We start from the raw sequence: 9,982 nt of genomic DNA, 5'->3' as shown, positions 1-9,982 counted from the left end.
TAGAGATGAGTAAGTGGGGAACATGTTAGAGATATTTGGCTTGTCATCTTCACCTTGCTGCACCACCTAACATGCTACACTACCTGATTCTGGTGGTAAACAGTCATGATGATTAAGTTTCTTTAACTGCATTTTGAATTATTCCTGTAAAATAGATTGTTTCCTAATATTTACTACATATTCTGGAGCAAAGTCTCACTATTATCAGTAAAATTAGTTTAGGTTCATTGTGAGTTGTTACCTTGAGGGCTATTGAAATAATGAGGATTCTGTTTTCTCACATTGTATAATCTAAGTAGATACACGCTGTTGATGCAGGCACACAGAGGGGCAGATCTGGGGTAATATATTAAACAAACGTAGCATTAAACACACTTGAGGTAAAGGCATCTTGGGGCCTTGCGCCAAATACCACTAAGGAATGGAGGACTTTGAGTCCGATCTGCACAGAAGGATCCAAAAATAGCCTGAAGCTACTACACAATGAAAGCCTATTCTTTAGTTTGTCATAATTCCATCACTGGGCAAGTCTTGGTGAGTCATTTGTTGTTGTTGTTTTTGTAGCTGTTGTTTTGGTTTTCCTTGCAATCTACTGGTGCCACTTGAGAAAAAATTTTCAGCTGGGGCAATTTTTCCCCAATGCCCCATCCCCAGAGGACAAGTGGCTACATCCGGGGACACTTTGGGTTGTCACGCCTGAGGAGATGCTAGTGGGTAGAGGCCAGAGGTGCTGCTCAACATCCCAGAACACACAGGACAGCTCCCACAGCAAAAAGTCATCCAGCTCAGAATGTCTGTAATCCCCAGGTTGAGAAATCTTGCCCTAGAGCAAGAGCAACGGGCTTAAACATCACACAATGTGCATTCTGCACTTTTTGAGCAGAGTATTGGACTAAAACCTTTATACAAAAAGTGAATAAGCTTGTTGAGGTTAGTGGCACTGTGACAACTCTTGTTGAAAGTCACCCCCACGTGATACTGTACCTCTCATGAGCTTTCAGTGTAGTTGAGCTTTAACAGCCTGACACAAGACTGGAACAACTTTGGTCCTTCCCACTCGGTCTATGCAAACCTCTAGGAGGAGAAGCTAAAAGGGTCATATTATCAGGGGGAAAAGAACATGCAGATGAAACAAGCTGTGAGAGCTTTAGCGCCCATCACAGGCAGTGAGGTCTCTGGAGCTCAGCTGCAGTCACAAGCTGTGTGAATCAGCTTAGGAGTAGAAGCTTGTGTAGCTTAGCCTCTTTGTCCCCAATAAATGTTCATGCACTGCCTGCTACATGCTAGACACAGAAATGTCACAGCCCAGTCTCAAGCAGAGCCACTGTAAGCCTGGACACTCAGGACGTGGTATAGGTGCTGTGATAGACACCAGAAGAAGCCTCAGTTGAGGAGAGCACAGAGCACAGACTAGTGACTGCAGAGGCTCTAATTTGTAAACCTTGCAGCTACAAGGGTCCTGCTCACGTGTGAAGCCAAAGAAGTGCCTGATGAATGGCTGATATCATGACACTGAGTTTACCAAGAAAAGCTGCCCGTCTAGGGGGCTCAGAGACCAGCCCCATGGAGAACGTGGTAGAGCTGCCGCCACAGCTGCCTGCATAAGGTCTCAACTTCCTGGTCCTACCACCCACACTGGGCCAGCTTCCTCACCTCACCTCTCACTGTCATCTTTTTGACTGAACGAAAACACATCTATATTTGACTTTTCTCTGGCATTTCTCATTTGTCTGGATGGTTAAACAATAACATTGTAAAAGTAGTCGGACAATTTTGACCATGTTAGGTATTTTGCAGGTGTTTCTACCTTTAGTCCCTGTTTACTCTGCCATCTGGAAAACAATGACAGCTAATAAATTTCCCAGTGACCAATCTTTACAAATCTGAGTAGAAGTTAGAAACCTCTAAAGCTGTAATAAATTGAGTGTATGAGAATAGGCTCAATGAAGTTCTGAATATATTTAGTCATGCCAATCTTATCAGGGGAGATTTTTTCTTATTGCATTTTTGGGTTATGTCTTAAACCAACGCACAGCCTGTGCTTAGGTGGCAAGCCTTAGCAACCTCCAGTCGGTGCTAGCATGCACACCCGGGGAAAGTCAGAGGGGTCTTTAGTTGTCCTGCACATCCGAGCACCTGGCGGGGGGAGACTAACAGCAGGGAAAGTCTCCAGTGACAGCAGGTACCCAGTTATCCCAGCTCTGAAAGGAGGAAGATGGGCAAGGACAGCACACTGGCTGCAATGAAGGGCCCCAGCCTGGCTGATAGCAGGCCTGAGAGGCTCAAGGAGGGGAAAGAAAACAGAGACAGGAGGGAGGAGAACAGTGGCGGAAGGGTAAATTCACCTCCATGTGGCAAAACACAAGTGTCACAGCAGAGACGGGAGGAGAGTGGGTCCGGTGGAAGGAGCCGGAGAAGAAATGCCTGGAGGGCACTTCCTCCCCACCCCCACTCCAGACGGGGTGCACGGGGCAGGAAAAGGTGTTTGCATCCACTCCCCTCACTAAGAGTGTGCGCTTCAAGCTGGTCTTGAGAACACACCTCATTCTTCACTGTGACTGCAGGTTGGGTCTTCTCTGCCTGCCTCCCCCTCACATTTCACTTTGCCCTGAAGTCTTCATTTTTTCAGGCACACAGTGTGGCTCAGTGGGCAGAGTTGAGCACCCAGGCGGTAAATCCTGACTCGCAGGTGTAATATATATTCATATTAATAGTTTATTTATATGTATTAATTTAATTTATTATAATAAAAGAATACTACATAAATATATGTACATACAATGTAAATAAAATGTTAAATATTATTTTGATATAATAATATTGATTAATATATCAATAATATATGTTCATATTAATCATACAAAAGCTGATTTAGTTAGTGACATCCTTGGCAAGAAGAAAAGCGAAGATTATACAAATCAGAAGAACTGAGAACTTAGAAGATCTTTGAGGGAACTCCATACCCACAATGTAAATGGAGAGAAGTACGTGAAGGGATCCTGGCCAGGGCTGCTCACAGAGCTTTTCTAGGCCTCCTGTTTACTGGGTCAAGAGTGAATCAGGGCGCCCCAGATGTCTGGATAAAAGCAGGAGCCTAGGGGCCAGGGCCCAGCTCACCTGGACAATGCCTGCCCTTCTTTCACCACATTACAGTGACCCAGCCCGCCCGCGCATCACCTCCTCACTTATACTCCTGTGAACAAACGTTACCACTTCTCCTACACAATGAAGTGTGCATGTTACAGAAGCATTGGCACCTACCAAATAGTGACAAACATCTTAAAACTATGGAGAGAGGGAGAAGGAGAGATAGGTGGACAAATAGTTAAGCATGCCACAGTTTTAGACTATCATGTAAAAATTATGAAAATAGAAAGTAATGTTAACACTGTTCAACTCTCAGCTTTTATTTTTACCAATGGTTTCATTAAACAATTTATCAGTCATCTAAGTACAGTAGATTCTAAATCATAAAATAGGATTTTAATTTTGAAGTACTTTAGTTTTCTACATTTCCAAAATGTACCTTCAAATCATCCAATGTCTTCTTAACCAAAGCACACATTTGTTGCATATTCAAAGACCCTGTCAGAATGTTCCCAGGAGGTTAGGGAGGAGTTTCCTGGAACATCGTCTGCCCTTCCTCTGTTTCCAGAAGAGTGTTTATAAATGAATGTTAGTTTTGAGAGAGCTTGGTGAACTGGTTCAGCTCCTACACATGCAGAAACTGTTTGTTGACCAACATTCTCCAGTAGGTTCATCCTCCGCTTGAATGTGCCCTAAATCCCGAGCCACCAAGCAGGCCAAGAGCCTCGCTGTCTCATTACACCCTCTGCTTCCACCCACCAGGGTCATGGGCCCACAGGATGCAGAATGGACTGGACTCTCTAGGCCACTCGTCCGCTCCTTCCCTTCCCCACTCACAGGCCCAGAGAAACCAAGCTCCTTGCCCTGATATAAGGAGGAAGGAGATCCAGCAACAGTGCCAGAAGAGGTACATGGGAGGGGCCCCTGCACTCCGAGCGGACCGTGGACTCATCATGTAGCGTTGGGTGGAACATGGTGGCTGGAAGAGACTCGGGACCTGACAACTATGGGACCTCACCTGCTGAACAGACTCAGAAACCGTCTGTGGGCTGTGCGAGCTGAGGAACAGGGGACGACTTGGATGGACTGGAGGTAGAGGGGAGGGTTTTCCCTGTTGCAAAGCACAGGCTGTGGACTTTCTGGGCTGGAAATATTGACAGCTCAGCATCTAATGGAGGGTGTTGGTTGGAGCTGTCCTGGTAGTTGACTTTCTTAGGGAGGTGAGAGGAGATTCTGGGAGGATGCAAAACACCTCCGAGAGCCTTGGACCACACACCCAGCCTTCTGACCCCAGCGGTAGAAGGTAGCAGTTTCTTATATTTCAAGCTGTCCCAGGTCAGGACAGCCGATTTCCCAGGGCCTGAACAGTGAGGAATACAGGTGGGTGTTGTTAAAGATGAGCAGTGTCCCTGAGCAGAGGACAGACGAGGGATTCCCGAGCAGCCAGAACACAGGCTATTGAGTCAGCAAGACAGTCATGAAGGGGGTGAGGCAGACATCATGCTGGAACTCACAGCAATCTTTGCCCTTGCCTAAGCCCCTACAGGGGAGTGAAGTGTTGGAAGAGGGAAGGGAAGATGGAGGACTGTGTGGGGCAGGCACACAGGTGAGCGTGCATGGAACACGTAGCACATCTTAGTTCCTTAGAGGGTTTTTATGGAGAAAATAAGGACAGGTGCATGAGGCAACCCTGAAATATGTATGGTCTAGAGAGTCATTTAGTTTTTTCTTGTCAAGCTTTACCTCTTCCAGGTGGAAAGAGAAAAAGAGAAAGAAAGGAAGGAAGGGAGAAAAGAATGACAAGAGATGTCCCCAAATGTTCACTGGTTCTCCTCCATAGGGGCCTGGCGGGGACCTCAGCATAATACGCCCTCAGGAGACCAGCACTGTACCTAATTGGGCCCCTGGGTGACTACAGGTCCCAGGGCACTGCTTCCTTGTCCCAAGCACAGCAACTTGCCTGGGGGCAGCTGCCCTCTTCACTAGAGTCTCTCCGTGTCCGGAGTTCTCTTTGCTACAATGAGGGACACTAATAGTGGGGTCATGGTCAGTTTGGATGACGTTGGGAGTTCCAAGGAAGGGCAGCATGGCTGGGCTTGTGTCCTCTGGGCCTACTGACAGCTCCAGGTGAGTCGGGTAAGTTGGGGTCAGGCAGGGAAGTGGTACTTAATGTTAGTCAACTGTAGACTTTAAATGGTTAAAATTGAAAATATATTTTTTAGAAAAACAAATCCAGATGGCATGTGAATGTACGTAAAATCTTATCACTTAAAAAGAAAAATTCTTAGGCCAAACGAAGGAGTACAGTACTGATACATTCTAAAACATGAGCCTCAAAAGCATGATATTCAGTATAAGAAGCCAGACATAAAGGGCACATATTTTATGATTCCAGTCACATGAAATATTGAGAGTAGGCATATCTGTAGAGACAGAAAGCAGATTTGTGGTAGCCACGGCCTGAGCATAGGTGGAATAGAATGGACTAATGGGGATGGCGTTTCTTTTTGAGGTGATGAAATGTTCTGGTATTAGTGCCGATGGTTGCACAACTTTGTGAATAGATTATAAATCACTAAATTCTACACTTTTCAAAGGGTGAATTTTATGGTACGTGAATTGTGTCTCAACTTAAAAAATAGTGATTAATAAATGTGATTTTTAAAATAACATGGGGATCATTATCATGAGTTTTATTTGCTTCCTGCCCTACTAAGCTCTGGGATATGAAAAAAGAAACACACAGCGCCCCCCCCCCCCAAATGAGAACAATCACTATTTACTCAGAACTTGTCTATAGAGCATGGGAGTCAGCCAACACCCCTCACATCAGGCTGAGACTCAGGCCCACATAAGAGTGGGGACACTTTCTGGTGGCAAAAAAAGGAAGGCATGTCCTGCCCAGAGCTTGTGATGGGGGAGGCTGGAGACAAGCTGATAGGAAGAGGGGCGTCCTAAGTGATTACTTAGGGGAATATATTTGGCTTTCCCCGCATTTGGTTCTACATGGAAAAGACTGAAAATGACGAAGCTGTGAGTCACTGACCAAGTCCTGACCCTTGGGGCCTATTGTTGCAGAGGTTGAAGTCTGGTTTTCCAGATTGGTTGTTGCAGGGTGTGGGGCAGGGCCTTGTGGCTGGAGGGAGAGGTTCCCAGACTTCCAGGTGGATTTAGAAAATTCTGCATCCCAAAACGCTCCTTCACCATCTTCAATCAATCAGATCCTCTGTGGATAGATAAACTTGAATCAATGTTTTTAAAATTAACTGCAAACAGAATTAGAAATGACTAATGTACAATATAATAACATATTAAAAGGCAAATATCAATAGAAGAATCTAACGGAATTTTATAAATTCCTTCCAAGCAATGAATATGCTCAATTAAAATCATATGCTCATGAACTGCAGTATTTGGTAGTATATATATGTGTGAAAAGAATTTTCAAATATGAAATATGTAAACCATGCAAAATCTCCTTATAAGTCAGGATTAACAACTTAAATTTTGATGATAGGAATCTCTAATAAGCTAAATGGCATCCCCCTTGCAAAAGAATTCCAGTTTTCTCATTAGCAGACTTGTATCACAAAAAATTGTACTAAATATATTTTAAATTTCATAAATCAGCATTTTGTGAAAAAATTGCAAATGATAGTAGTTATTACAGTAATGTCGATTTACTGTAAATATAAGGATTTCTCATTTCACTAATGTTCACATTGTAGTGAATCTCACAACAAAAAAAAATTTAATTCATTAAATTTTCTTCTTACCCCAATACCGAAATCCGGCCATCTGGTCGACCTTGCGCTGCAGACTCCAAGTCACGTGTAACTGGTGTGAACCTCAACAGGAAGGATCCAGATCGCACACCGGCGAAGGCGCACCGCCACGCCCCTGACACCCGTCCTCGACCCATGCCACCATCGGTCCCATTTCTCGCCCTGGGGGATCCTCCCATCCGCCCGTGCATCTGTATGCCTTTCCCTGTCTGCAGAGCTTCTTCAGAGAAGCTACCGACAACCACGCCCACCCAGGACCGCGGCCAGGCTCGGGTCTGCTCACGACCATCACCGGAGGCCCCGGGCGGTCCCTGTTTCCCAAAGAGAAACGACTACAACCTACGACCACCGAAGCCTAGGAGGGACTGCCGGCCCTCCACGAGCACCCTTCCCGCTTGCCCACGACAGTCCGCGGCGAGGAGACCTGCACAAACGCAAGCGCCACGCTGACGAGGTGACCAAGGATTGGGGACGGGAGCTCCCCGCGTAGACGCCGGTTCAATCTGCCGGGTGGATCACGTCTCTTGGCAAGCATCCCGTGCCCCTGCCTCGGGCAAGTTTCGCCCCCGTGACCGCCTCGCGTGGAACACGGAGAAACTGAAGTGGCCCACGGTGAGCAGCCCCACTGCCTCGACTGCACCGGGATGGACCCGGGTCCCCAAGCCGGCGAGGACGCACCGACGGATCGTGACACACGGAGGACGACGTCGTGCACGGACATCCTCTCCTGGTCACGCATAGCAGGACGGGAAGTCTCAGCGGGACAAGGGGCACCAGGGAGTGCTGGTCGACCGGCGCAGACCTCCCCACAACCATCCGAGGGAGCTCAGCGCCGGCCCCACAACACACTGCTCTCCACATTCAGTCTCCGGTGAGAGCAGGACGCGCTCACCACTCCGCATCACCGGGATGGTCGCCGCCAACGTCAGCGGCCTCCCGGAACTCTGCCCCGCGCCTGGCGGGCGAGTCACATCCCTCGCGAAGGTCACCGAAGCTCAGGAGGGAAGGGACAATATAAAAGCGGCCGCCTGGTGGCTCCCGACAACGGGCTCGAACGTCAGCGGGATGGATTCTGATCGCTGGGCGGCGAGGGATCAGCTCCGACCGCCCAAACGCTCGAGTTCGTCTCGGGGCGTCCGCCTCGTAGCTACCTGCCGGTTCGGCTCGGCACGGCACGACGGGACCCCAGCAGCCGACAAGGCTGGGAAGATTTGGGCAGGAGGCTGCCGCGAAGGAGACGCGCTCCTCACGCTAATGTGGAAAATTCTGCAGTCGGAACCCTGACTCTGCAGACCTGGGTTCCCTTAGTGCCCAGCCTCTTACCTCCTTATCAGGAGACCTTAGCAATTCACTTGCTTGCTCCAATTATCTCTGCCCACCCTACACGTGTGCCGCTCTTCTCTCCATGAGCCTAGAGCTGCTTTCCCAAGGAAAAGACATCCCCATGCCATTGCAGGTAGGAGCCAAGGAGACAGCTGAACATTTGCATCTGGACCTATTAGAGAAATTTTATGTATCCAACGCAGGAAGATACAAGACTGAGAGGGTCTTATAACTTTAGCACCACATGGCCATGGCTTTCATGAAACACTGATGCACACTCGGCAAGTCCAGGGTTGCCAGGAGAAGAAAGACACACACACAGCACATACACACACATCCCCCGGGTCTAATAAGAACACTTACCAGGGCTGACAATGGTGGGATCAGAAAGCCCATTATTGCCACTTCTGGGGTTCCCTGGGCTAGAACCCCAGCTCATTCAGGCAGATCCTGGTTGTTTTATTCATGTCACTCTGGCGGAGTGAGGTCTTGGAGCTCCCCAGACTGTCATTTGCTGTCCAGTGCTCTACATTTTGTTCTCTGTACTGTGCCCCTTCTCCTCCATACACAGTCCAAATTAAGAAAATAAGAATCTGCAGACATTGCATTCAACTTTCTAATTTGAATGAAGGTTAAGAACACAAAGGAAAAGGGTTATGTGAACAACTTTGTTAAGGAGCTTACGTTTATCTTTTTGAAGCTATCAAAATGTTTATGAGTACTCTGTAGAAAGTTAATCTTTTTAAAATTAGGAAAAATAAATGATTCTTTATTGCTATCTCTCACCAAACCCCCACTCACACCAGCACCTATGACACAGGACTCACCTGATGAAACGCCTGCTCCCCACTGGCCTAGAGATTTCTGCTCTGAGTCATTCTCTAGCCCCTGTGTTCACCGCATTCCTAAGTCCACTGCAGCCAGTAACATGATGAAGGAGGTCGCTGTGCCCAAGGGATGACCTTTAAAAAAAGAGAAGGAAAAAACCTCTCCCGTCTTCTGTGAGGTCACAGCTTAATGGAGGCTGGAACAAGTGAAAGTAAATGTTGGGAAAGAGAGTATTTCTTCATTGGTCCCTGACCTGCCATATCCCTAACAGGGTGGTGAACATAACTGGCGTTAATATTTCCTGGGTGCACTTAGAAAATCCGGACCCAAAGTAGAAACCTGACCATTTGGCAAAAGATGGATCAATTCAGGAATCAAAGTAAGTTTGTTTTCTCACCTGTTGTTTCATTATCAGGAACTCTGCCACCACCTGCCCTCCTCTGCACCCTTATGCAGGGACAATCCGAAAATCAAGCAGATAAATCTGAGGAAAAAGAAAGCAGCCTTCAGAACCCAGCCTTTCAAAGTATTGTTAGATACACCAGGCATGAATCCCCAACCACTCAGCTGGGAGTGACCCCTCCCACCTAACCCACAGTCATGTGCAGACAGAAGGAACACTTTTTCCTCCCATGGTCAAAAACAAGGCTGCATTGGCTACTCGGCATGTAAGGAGGATATAATATCCCCATTTTGCAGAAAACAATGCAAATTATGGGGTGTTATACTTTGACTTGACTTACTGTTCAAAGTTATTATTTTATTAATATTCAGTTCCTAGGATTAACACTAATTCCCAGGTAACCCTTACCATGGTCTCCTGGAGAGTCTTGTCTCCACAGCAAGGACACCTCTCGCAAAATTCTCATTTAATAATACTTGGTGAAAGGCACCAACATTTGTTCTCCAACACCCATTCCAGGCCTTTAGCACCCCACCTTCCCTGTTGCACCCCCTGC

General features: G+C 47.1%; 1 long non-coding RNA gene across 1 annotated transcript; it reads right to left on the bottom strand.

Moving 5' to 3' along the window:
- Nucleotides 1-5,945: 5,945 nt before the first annotated feature.
- Nucleotides 5,946-9,950, bottom strand: LOC309653939. Its single transcript, XR_014259656.1, has 4 exons — nt 9,421-9,950; nt 9,023-9,157; nt 8,196-8,367; nt 5,946-6,313 (listed from the first exon to the last, which is right to left on the bottom strand). It is a non-coding gene; the product is annotated as an uncharacterized lncRNA (long non-coding RNA).
- Between the last annotated feature and the right edge of the window lie 32 nt (nt 9,951-9,982).

Source organism: Balaenoptera physalus (assembly GCF_965194825.1).
Source record: "Balaenoptera physalus genome assembly, contig: HAP1_SCAFFOLD_1517, whole genome shotgun sequence".
In the NCBI taxonomy this organism is placed as follows: domain Eukaryota; kingdom Metazoa; phylum Chordata; class Mammalia; order Artiodactyla; family Balaenopteridae; genus Balaenoptera; species Balaenoptera physalus.
Note: the sequence above shows the minus strand (reverse complement) of the source record. Positions and strands in the feature narration are given on the sequence as shown.